This window comes from Physella acuta, unplaced genomic scaffold, assembly GCF_028476545.2.
Source record: "Physella acuta isolate Inbredline_101_S28 unplaced genomic scaffold, ASM2847654v3 ptg000967l, whole genome shotgun sequence".
NCBI classification, from domain to species: Eukaryota; Metazoa; Mollusca; class Gastropoda; family Physidae; genus Physella; species Physella acuta.
The window spans coordinates 1-12,412 of record NW_026732484.1 but is presented as its reverse complement, the minus strand read 5'-3'; the positions used below and the strand labels follow the sequence as shown (position 1 = coordinate 12,412).

The 12,412-nt window shown below is 36.5% G+C and overlaps 1 pseudogene; it reads right to left on the bottom strand.

Moving 5' to 3' along the window:
- LOC131953974 (uncharacterized) overlaps positions 1–10,440 on the bottom strand; it is a 34,156-nt pseudogene extending 23,716 nt beyond the window's left edge.
- Positions 10,441–12,412: the final 1,972 nt, after the last annotated feature.

The window sequence follows — 12,412 nt, the reverse complement described above, 5'->3', positions numbered from 1 at the left end:
CAGAGCTTGTGTAGGCCGGCGTCCAGTCAGTCAGAGGTTGTGTAGGGTGTGTAATCCACCCAGTTGCCGGGAATCAGAAGTCATCGGATTCACATTATATAAAGCGTACAAGTGTAATCTACCCAGCTTCAAGTGAACAGAGTACCAAATATTTTGCCGTGGAAAGGGTTTTAAAAAAAGCTTACTTTTTCAATGTAATCTTTGAGTTTCGAATAAGCTGCAAATAGAGCCTGAACAGCTTGGTAGCCTCTGGTCTTGATGTCATTCCTGCAAACAACGTTTGTTTGATTGTTTATTAGCTCACTGTTATACCGTCGAAATGTCGAAACAATTATTTATAACTTTTAGGGTATGACGATTTTCTTGTCTGGGTAATGTCACAGCCTATCCAGAGTTTCTTCCAGGCATCTCTTCGGGGGGGGGGGGGGGGGGGCAAAGCCTCCCCGAAATTTTTTTACCGCCCCCCCCCCCCTCCCGAACGAAATGAAATTTATATAATTTATATAGAAAATATATACTTTTAACAGTGTCAGTCCGCTCCCCCGAAGAAAGTCTACCGCCCCCCCCCCCCCGAAAATTTCAAGTGACCCCCCCCCCCTCCCGGAGAAAAAAAGTCTGGAAGAAACACTGAGCCTATCTAACTGTATATGAGAGGCATGACAACACTGCTGTAGTAATACGATGCACCATTTGAACTCCCTTAGACTCAGTAACAACTCACAGATTTAAAAAATGATAGCCTATCACATTTACATAGGCCTGTACCACCACACTTTACATTATCTAACATGTCTCAAAACTAACCCATCCCACCCTTTTCAACCCACTGCACTAGTTGCGGCACAGTTGAGTACTACCAAAACGTTAAAATTTTAACAGAAAACAAGTAAGTAATATTTTCAGAGAACATCTCTTGCTATTAACTGCATTAAATCTTTTAAATTGAGTTAAAAGTAAACAATTATTCTTTACGTAAATAGTATCATCCCTAGCACACAAATCACATATAATACATTACCCCTAACAAATGTAATACAATAGGAGCTAGCACATATAATACAATACTCCTTACTAAATATAATACAATTGAACACATTAATATATGTCACAACTAATCTGTATGTTCCAATAATACACCATCATTTTATAAGTCGGTACAGTGAGGAATGTGAAGTGGTCAGTTTATAAGAGAGTACACTGAAATTGGAGTCAGATGAATGTGAAAAGAAGATTTTTGTTTTTAATGGTATTTAGATGGTGTATAAGGCTTACAGAATCTGTTGTTCTACTATTTAGATGGTGTATAAGGCTTACAGAATCTGTTGTTCTACTATTTAGATGGTGTATAAGGCTTACAGAATCTGTTGTTCTACTATTTAGATGATGTATAAGGCTTACAGAATCTGTTGTTCTACTATTTAGATGGTGTATAAGGCTTACAGAATCTGTTGTTCTACTATTTAGATGGTGTATAAGGCTTACAGAATCTGTGGTTCTACTATTTAGATGGTGTATAAGGCTTACAGAATCTGTTGTTCTACTATTTAGATGGTGTATAAAGGCTTACAGAATCTGTTGTTCTACTATTTAGATGATGTATAAGGCTTACAGAATCTGTTGTTCTACTATTTAGATGATGTATAAGGCTTACAGAATCTGTTGTTCTACTATTTAGATGGTGTATAAGGCTTACAGAATCTGTTGTTCTACTATTTAGATGGTGTATAAAGGCTTACAGAATCTGTTGTTCTACTATTTAGATGATGTATAAGGCTTACAGAATCTGTTGTTCTACTATTTAGATGATGTATAAGGCTTACAGAATCTGTTGTTCTACTATTTAGATGGTGTATAAGGCTTACAGAATCTGTTGTTCTACTATTTAGATGGTGTATAAGGCTTACAGAATCTGTTATTCTACTATTTAGATGGTGTATAAGGCTTACAGAATCTGTGGTTATACTATTTAGATGGTGTATAAAGCTTACAGAATCTGTTGTTCTACTATTTAGATGGTGTATAAGGCTTACAGAATCTGTTGTTCTACTATTTAGATGATGTATAAGGCTTACAGAATCTGTGGTTATACTATTTAGATGGTGTATAAGGCTTACAGAATCTGTTGTTCTACTATTTAGATGGTGTATAAGGCTTACAGAATCTGTGGTTATACTATTTAGATGATGTATAAGGCTTACAGAATCTGTGGTTATACTATTAATCCTTATTGTAGGAATAAGGCAGACATTGTTTGCTCGCGTTTCTAGAAAGACATGACTGTGTTTTGCGTGATCAAGTTTCGCGTTTCTAGAAAGACATGACTGTGTTTTGCGTGATCAAGTTTCGCGTTTCTAGAAAGACTTGACTGTGTTTTGCGTCATCTAGTTTCGCGTTTCTAGAAAGACATGACTGTGTTTTGCGTGATCAAGTTTCACGTTTCTAGAAAGACATGACTGTGTTTTGCGTGATCAAGTTTCGCGTTTCTAGAAAGACATGACTGTGTTTTGCGTGATCAAGTTTCGCGTTTCCAGAAAGACATGACTGTGTTTTGCGTGATCAAGTTTCACGTTTCTAGAAAGACATGACTGTGTTTTGCGTGATCAAGTTTCGCGTTTCTAGAAAGACTTGACTGTGTTCTGCGTGATCAAGTTTCACGTTTCTAGAAAGACATGACTGTGTTTTGCGTGATCTAGTTTCGCGTTTCTAGAAAGACTTGACTGTGTTCTGCGTGATCAAGTTTCGCGTTTCTAGAAAGACTTGACTGTGTTTTGCGTGATCAAGTTTCACGTTTCTAGAAAGACTTGACTGTGTTTTGCGTGATCAAGTTTCGCGTTTCTAGAAAGACTTGACTGTGTTTTGCGTGATCTAGTTTCGCGTTTCTAGAAAGACTTGACTGTGTTCTGCGTGATCAAGTTTCGCGTTTCTAGAAAGACATGACTGTGTTTTGCGTGATCTAGTTTCGCGTTTCTGAAAGACTTGACTGTGTTCTGCGTGATCAAGTTTCGCGTTTCTAGAAAGACATGACTGTGTTTTGCGTGATCAAGTTTCGCGTTTCTAGAAAGACTTGACTGTGTTCTGCGTGATCAAGTTTCGCGTTTCTAGAAAGACATGACTGTGTTTTGCGTGATCAAGTTTCGCGTTTCTAGAAAGACATGACTGTGTTCTGCGTGATCAAGTTTCACGTTTCTAGAAAGACATGACTGTGTTTTGCGTGATCAAGTTTCGCGATTCTCACCTGACATCCGTAGGGATAGATATATTGAAGCCATCCAGTAGCTCTATAAAAGGACTGAAGTAAATGGACCCATTGATGCTGGATGATAGGATGTAGGCGATTTGTGCAGGTACCCTGTCCTAGGTGAAGATACATTGTCATGATATTTATAACATAAGATCAACCAGGGTTAACAATAAAAACAGAGTGATAATATTTAACAAACAATATGCGACCAGCATCGTTACTGGAATCGTTACTACAGTTACTACTGTAACTCAGAGTATTGATTAGTTACGTACGATAGAAACAGCATGTGAAGTTCTTCCGGTACGAATAGCCTCATTGAAGAATTGAATATATTCATCAAACTGAGAAAAAAAAAATACATAAGAGACCTCATGGGCGACCAAAGCTTTTATTTCAGAAAGCAAGTTTGTTGCATTTTTTTTTCAGTGTATTTTATATTTATTTTTACTTAAAAATTGCCAGCTGATTCGATTTTTCCCCGCTTGTATTCGAAAATGTAATTAAAAGAAACTACTTACAAGTCTAGGCATCTTGTTAAGTCTAGCGATGTAATTTTCGAAGTCCCCTCGGTTGTCGAAAGGTGTAGACTCCACAAAAAAGTGTGGATCTCTCTGATTACCTTCAAGCCAGTTGATTGGGTTCAAATAGTTCCAGCTGCGTATGTCAACAGTCATTTAAAAACCTGAGCTTATTCATTTGAAGCTATAACAAATGACCTAGAGTCTAGACCATTGCATAATCAATAGTATATCAAAATATTTGTATTCAATTGGCCCTGCGCTTCTCCGGCATAGTAAAGGCTTTTTTATTTTACGGGGAACTCATACATCGTAGCCTTTACCATTACTTATATTTTGTTTAGACTTGTTTTTAAACGTTTCTCATTCTTAAGGTCTTACTTGTGCCACTGATATCCCTCTATGTATCTTTGTAGCATGTCTTTAAGTATTGTGTAGTCCATTGCATCTTTCTTGGACAAGCTCTCCTCGTTTATAGCATCAAGTCTGCTTAAAAATCCTCGCGCTTTTTCCTACAGTAAATTATATTACTCTACTATGTTTTATATTAGTAAGCAAATATTTTATTAATAAACGTTTTAACTCTCTCAACCCCCATTTTTTTTTCATTGCAATTTTCTATTTATAGTTAGCCTTTAAGGACCTTTATACATACATGTACAGGTACACGTACACGTACGCGTACGCGCACACGCACGCGCACGCATACGCATGCGCATACGCATACTCATACGCATACATATACTAGGCATACTGCCTAGATTCACTTGAGTTTTAAAAATACTTTTGAGAAATTGAATGATTAATTAATTGGTGATTGGCTGTTATGTGGAGTGCTTAAGGCTTAAGCTTGAACAGTTTGAGTAACCTTACGACATACGATCATTAATTGAACATTCGCAAACTTCTTACACGCTATGTTGTTAGAATTGCAAAGGCTTCCTTAAAAGTATTACCAAATATTATATTAAATTCACTTTTGGAATTAACTTTTAAAAAATCAATACAATAAATAACTTAATTTATAACAAAATATATATTTAAATGAATGTTATACCTTGTGATGTTTGTTTTTTCTTTAAAAAATAGTATTTAAAAATTATACTTAAAAAGTTACTTCCCCTGTTCACATACCAAATGAGTCCGACAGCTTGAAGTAGCATGTTTTCTCTATCGTTAGCAGGTTTACGTCCTGGTGTCACCCCTCTCTATCCCCCCCCCCCCTTCCCCCTTCCACTCTTGTCGGGGATTTGTCAAATTTGCTTTTAAAAGACTATTTAACACTCTAATTAGCAACTTATGTTAGTGGAATTATCATTTTTCTGTATATATTTTGCTATTTTTTTGCCTTAGTGTCACCCCCTAAATGGTGTCAACCGGTGCGGTCCCCCCCTCCCCCCCCCCCCCTCGCTGCGCCCCTGATACTACTTGAATCACCAGTCTCGCTGTATTAGGGGCCTCAACCGGTGGCCGTGTCCCAAGAGCCACGTGGCGCCTCTGACACCAAGGCCGTCGCCGAGGGGTGTTTCTTTCACCATCAGCGTAAACCGGGGCGTGTTTGTGGTAGTGTGTACAAAATAGCACCCCAACAACTAAGCCTTTTATAGCTCCGCCACTGGCACCTTGATAGTGGTTTTGTGGAAAAACAAACTGATCTACTACAGTAGTGATGTTCTACAGTAGCTAACACGCGCTATTGCGTAAATGAATATATATATATATATATATATATATATATATATATATATATATATATATATATATATATATATATATATATATATATATATATATATATATATATATATATATATATATATATATATATATATATATATATATACTAGGCATACTGCCTAGCTTCGCTTAGGTTGTCAAAAACATTTGATAATTTGAATACTAATTATTTATTGATTGATGAGGTGTGGAGTGTTAAATTTAAACAGTAATGCTAATTTGAGAGAAGATGTTGTTGTATGTTGTTTACGATCCGCTGTCAGAGAAAATAACTGAAAGTACGCAATTTATGACTAAAATAAAATTAGAACTACAGAGGTACCACGATCAGTATATCTCATAATTTATATTACGTTAACTTTTAAAATTATTTTTTTTTATTTAATTATGATATGTAGCTTAATTAAGAAATTAATGTTTTACTAAAACAAATGCTATACTTGGTCATTTTCTGTTTCTGTTTAAAATAGTATACAATTAATTGAAAAATAATTATTTAAAAAGGTTACCTCCCTTGAAAATGGCCCGAATTGACGTCTGTCCTTGTTTACTTTTTAGCGCAATTTCCATTCTGGAGAATTGCGTTTATTAACCCGTCATTTCTGGATGTATGAATGAATGGATGGATGGATGGATGTGTGTCCGCAGCTTTAAGTCGTATCTCCTCCTCAACGAAGCAATATCGATGACTAGTTCCAAAAGCAATTATGTTAAGCAAGTTACGATGATGAGCATAGGCCATAAAAATTCCGGGTTCCTTTCATGTATTTCCCGGAAAAGCCAAAAAACCTCGAAAAAATGCAGTTTTTTGCCCATATCTCGGCAACCAGATCACTTAGCGACTTGAAACATGTACCAATCGATTCCTGCCATAATTTAGAACAATATTGCCGAAGAAAGTTTTCAAAAATATCCTCTCGTTCGGGCACAAATTTTAAAATTACATAAACACCTACAAACCGATCGTTCTTCTAGCTTGAACGCACTCTAGCATTATACGTCAGAGCTATTTTTAGATAACATAAGGAAATTGTGCATAAATGTCACTAGACTTTTTAGCGCAATTTCCATTCTGGAGAATTGCGTTTATTAACTCGTCATTTCTGGGAATGGATGGATGAATGAATGTATGGATGAATGTGTGTCCGGGCTTTAAGTCGTATCTCCTCCTCAACGAAGCAATATCGATGACTAGTTCCAAAAGCAATTATGTTAAGCAAGTTACGAGAATGAGCATAGGCCATAAAAATTCCGGGTTTCTTTCATGGATTTCCCGGAAAAGCCAAAAAAACTTTTTAAAAATGCAGTTTTTGGCCCATATCTCGGCAACCAGACCACTTAGCGACTTGAAACATGTACCAATCGATTCCTGCCCATAATTTAGAACAATATTGCCGAAGAAAGTTTTCAAAAATATCCTCTCGTTCGGTCACAAATTTTAAAATTACATAAACACCTACAAACCGATCGTTCTTCTAGCTTGAACGCACCCCAGCAATATACGTCAGAGCTATTTTTAGATAACATAAGGAAATTGCGCATAAATGTCACTAGACTTTTTTAATTAACTTGTTTTTTAACAAACAGATGCAATGCTTATAGTAGAAAATACAATATATGAACATATTTAACGACTACAATGGCTTTTCCCGACTGGAATAAAGTTTTTTTGTTACCCTCCAGGGTCGGTCTATACGACCTCAAATAATATTAAGTGGATCGTTCGTCAATTTATTTATATACATCTCATATAAGAAGAATGTCACTAGCGGTCATCTTTTAGCCCTCGTCGAGGGCTTTGAGTGTGCCCAACAGTTTTTTCATACGGCCTAGTCATCTATAGAAATGTATGCAAAAACATTAGCATGATGTACAGAGGTTAAGTAACCTAAAAATTGTGTTGAAATTACACTGTTTTTCCCATAAAATACAAAGATTATATAGGGAAATACGACTGGTCAGTTTTGACCCATTTAACGAATTTTCCCGGACATGGCGAGTTTTTTTGTGACACCCCGAGGCGTTCTCCTACCACCTCACAAAATTTCAAGGGGGATCGTCGGAGGAAATTTTTTTTTCGTAATAGAGCTCATATAAAGAGAATTTCACTCGCGGTCACTTTTTAGCCCTCGTCGAGGGCTGTGAGTCAAACCGACAGTTTTTCCGTAAAGGCCAAGCCATTTACCTAAGAGCATGCAAAACATTAGTCAGATGTAAAGACCGTAAAGGCCCTAAAATCCGTTTTGAAATCACCCTCTGTTTTTTCCCATAAAATACAAAGATTATATAGGGAAATACGACTGGTCAGTTTTGACCCATTTAACGAATTTTCCCGGACATGGCGATTTTTTTATGACACCCCGAGGCGTTCTCCTACCACCTCACAAAATTTCAAGGGGGTCGTCGGAGGAAATTTTTTTTCGTAATAGAGCTCATATAAAGAGAATTTCACTCGCGGTCACTTTTTAGCCCTCGTCGTGGGCTGAGAGTCAAACCGACAGTTTTCCCTAAAGGTCAAGCCATTTACCTAAGAGCATGCGAAACATTAGCCAGATGTAAAGACCGTAAAGGCCCTAAAATTCGTTTTGAAATCACCCTCTGTTTTTCCCATAAAATACAAAGATTATATAGGGAAATACGACTGGTCAGTTTTGACCCATTTAACGAATTTTTCCCGGACATGGCGAGTTTTTTGTGACACCCCAGGGCGTTCTCCTACCACCTCACAAAATTTCAAGGGGGGTCGTCGTCGGAAAATATTTTTCGTAATAGAGCTCATATAAAGAGAATTTCACTCGCGGTCACTTTTTAGCCCTCGTCGAGGGCTTTGAGTCGAACCGACAGTTTTCCCTAAAGGCCAAGCCATTTACCTAAGAGCATGCAAAAAATTAGTCAGATGTAAAGACCGTAAAGGCCCTAAAATCCGTTTTGAAATCACCCTCTGTTTTTCCCATAAAATACAAAGATTATATAGGGAAATACGACTGGTCAGTTTTGACCCATTTATCGAATTTTCCCGGACGTGGCGAGTTTTTTGTGACACCCCAGGGCGTTCTCCTACCACCTCACAAAATTTCAAGGGGGGTCGTCGGAGGAAAATTTTTTTTCGTAATAGAGCTCATATAAAGAGAATTTCACTCGCGGTCACGTTTTAGCCCTCGTCGTGGGCTGAGAGTCAAACCGACAGGTTTCCCTAAAGGTCAAGCCATTTACCTAAGAGCATGCAAAAAATTAGCCAGATGTAAAGACCGTAAGTGCCCTAAAATTCGTTTTGAAATCACCCTATGTTTTTCCCATAAAATACAAAGATTATATAGGGAAATACGACTGGTCAGTTTTGACCCATTTAACGAATTTTCCCGGACATGGCGAGTTTTTTGTGACACCCCAAGGCTTTCTCCTACCACCTCACAAAATTTCAAGGGGGGGTCGTCGGAGGAAATTTTTTTTCGTAATATAGCCCATATAAGGCGCCGGTCAGTCGAGGTCAGTTTTGACCCCCTCCGCTTAAACTTTTCGGCCAACCGTCACCGGCCCTCGTGTTCTATCGCCCTAAGGCACCATCGTGCCAAATTTGACGCGCCTGCGGCGCCGGGAAGTGCCCTATCGGGCACCTGACCACTTTGCTTTATATATATATATATATATATATATATATATATATATATATATATATATATATATATATATATATATATATATATATATATATATATATATATATACATACATATATATATATATATACATATATATATATATATATATATATATATATATATATATATATATATATATATATATATATATATATATATATATATATATATATATATACGAGCTTGTTCCGCCACTGAGTTGAACCGAAATATTCCTATATAAACTTTGTGTTACTTTCATTTAAGTTTATCACTACTTTTCTCTTCGCTGATCTTTGCTATTTCGCCTCACAACTCCGTGCAGGCCGTTAAAATAAACCTGTCCGGTGTATTTGTTTTTTCCCCACTCGTTTACAATGTCTCGGCAATGAGTTAGGTAAATGTCATTAAATAGCCCAGATACTTATTCAGCTGCAACTTGTTCGGGTTTTTTTTTCAACGAAAGAAATTTTAGCTCACTCGACAACTCTTATTTCAAATATCTCGTATATCGGGGATTACTGTAGTTTAGGCTATTTTAATTATCAAACAAAACATACCATCCTTGTTTTCATAAAATTCAGGTCAAAACGTTCTAATCTGTCGCTGTTCCTGTAATGACCGATGACCGAAGCAAATTCTGGACGATCTTCCAGTCTCCAGTTGAAAAATTCTCGGCCTAATACAATCAGTTGTATATGATCGTCTCCTAGCAATGTATGTGGATAATAAGATATGGGGTTTCATCAATAACAAGATTTGCTTTAACAGTGTTTCTTCCAGACTTTTTTCTCCGGGACGGGAGGGGGGGGGAAGCACTTGAAATTTTTCGGGGGGGGGGGGCGGACTAAAATTTTAAGGGGGGGGCGGACACTGTTAAAAGTATATATTTTCTATAAAAATTCAATTTCGTTCGGGGGGGGGGGGGGGGGGGGTAGACTTTTTTTCGTGGGGGGGGGGGGGGCTAAGCACAGAAATCAAGACATTTAGAATTTTTAGTTTTCTTGCTTCAATATAGGGCCTACTGTTAAAATTTAAAGATTGGAAAGACGATATAGTTCAAATTGCTTTAGGCTAAGCCCCCCCCCCCCCCCCCCCCGAAGAGATGCCTGGAAGAAACTTTGGCGGTTAATCATTCAAATCTTACAAGTGAACAACAAATGTGGGCAAACATCAGGAGATATAGAACAAGAAAAGTGCACAACAAATGTCAAAGGTCAACTCACCAGTTACAAATGCCAGGCAGAAAAGTGCAGGCAAAAGGTTGACTTGACTCATCTTCACTCGTTTATTCTGCTATGCAAAGAAAAGACTAATCATTTTAAAACCTTTTCGTTCATTACTTTCCTACTGGTGGCAATATAAATAGGCCTATAATATAAATATTGTGGATGGATTACAGATCTAAATACTAATTAGTTTTCGTAAGTCGAATCAGAACTGGGGGACGGAAAATTTGTTTAAAAAATAAACAGCCACAGCAAACCTGGGCGGGGAATGATTTTACAAAAAAGAAACGTAATAAGACTATTATGGATATAGTTGTTTGAAAGGAAAGAATATATGATGTATTGTGTCACATTTTACTTTTCAATATCATTCCTTTTTGCTTACAATATTTATAATTTTATTATTCTTTGATCCCAAAAATTATTTCAGCTCTTTTACTTTTTTTTTACATTTTTTTTCTTCTTTTCTCCACAAAACATTAAATCACCATTTAATTACACATTTACTTTTTTCGGGTTTGAAAATAAAATTGAAATTAGACGTTTTGTATTATATATATATATATATATATATATATATATATATATATATATATATATATATATATATATATATATATATATATATATATATATATATATATATATATATATATATATATAAGTAAACCATCTTCAATGGATGAAAGTACATGTCAGAAGATGTACAACTTGTATAAATCTGTATCAGTCCTCATTGCCGATGTAATCAGTGTTTCTTCCAGACTTTTTTCTCAAAGGGGGGGGGGGGGGGGGAGGAGGAGGGGAGGGGGGGGCTCTAGAAATTTTCGGAAGGGGGGGGACGGACTAAAATTTCCGGGGGGGGGCGGACACTGTTAAAAGTGTATATTTTCTATATAAATAAATTTAGAGATGCCTGGAAGAAACTCTGGATGTAATACTAAAGCGAACGTGGCAGGATAAACTGACATTGTTAATTTCATGTCTGAGAAAAAAAAAGAGATAAAGTGAGAACAAATCTTGGCTACTATATGAACAAACGGATAAGAAGATGAGATAAATAAAAATACTTGTCAGTAAAAATGTAGCAGACACTTCTCCTTGATGTGCGTGAAAATAAATTGCGTGTGTAGATATGAGTATTATGAGATACGAGCCGACCCGCGGCGTATCATACGCCGCTATTTAGTTGTTGTTTTTTCTACTTTTCAGTAATTCATAATTTGTGTATTCGACAGTACTAATGCTGCCACTGAAAATATATTTGCTTTAAAACACTAAAACCCTCTTTCCCCCCCCCCTCCACGTGAAAGCAGCCTCCTCTTAGTTACCTCCTCTAAGTTTAAAATCGTTTCAAACTAAATTATCTGCCCCTAATAGCCGTCACTAAACCCGTATCTACGCTTGTAAACAGCGTGAACCACAGCTCACCAGACCATGTGGGTATGGGGGAGGGGGGTAATAGAGATATGCCTAGAGAGGAAGAGAGGGGGACTGCTAGGTGCGCTTACAGCTTGTTTTTCTAGCGTCTCCCAGAAGAGAATTATATATATATATATAGATTTTCAAAAAAAGTTCAGCATCATACCGTAGGTTCAAGTTTATATTGTGTTTAACATTGCGTGCGGTCCTACCAAGCCTGTTTATCATAGTTTAACATTATGTTAAGTTCCCAGTTTAAAAATTGTGAATAGGTCTCAACCAACAAAATTATTATCATTAAAGATTATTTGTAAGTCCATATAAACACATTTTTGAAATTCAATATTGTGTGTAGGTTTCTGCAAGGAAATTGAATACAGATTAAGAACATGTCTAGATCGAAACAATGAAATTATAGTTGAAAATGTGTTCAAATCCAATAAAAACACAGATATCAAGACAACTAGAATTTTTAGTTTTCTTGCTTCAATATACTGTTAAAATTTAAATATTGGAAAGACGATATAGTTCAATTCAAATCGCTTTAGGTGAAAGGATGTTGATTACCAAAAAGTAACAGTCATGAACTGAATGAATTCTAAAGGTAGAAGAGTATATTAAAGT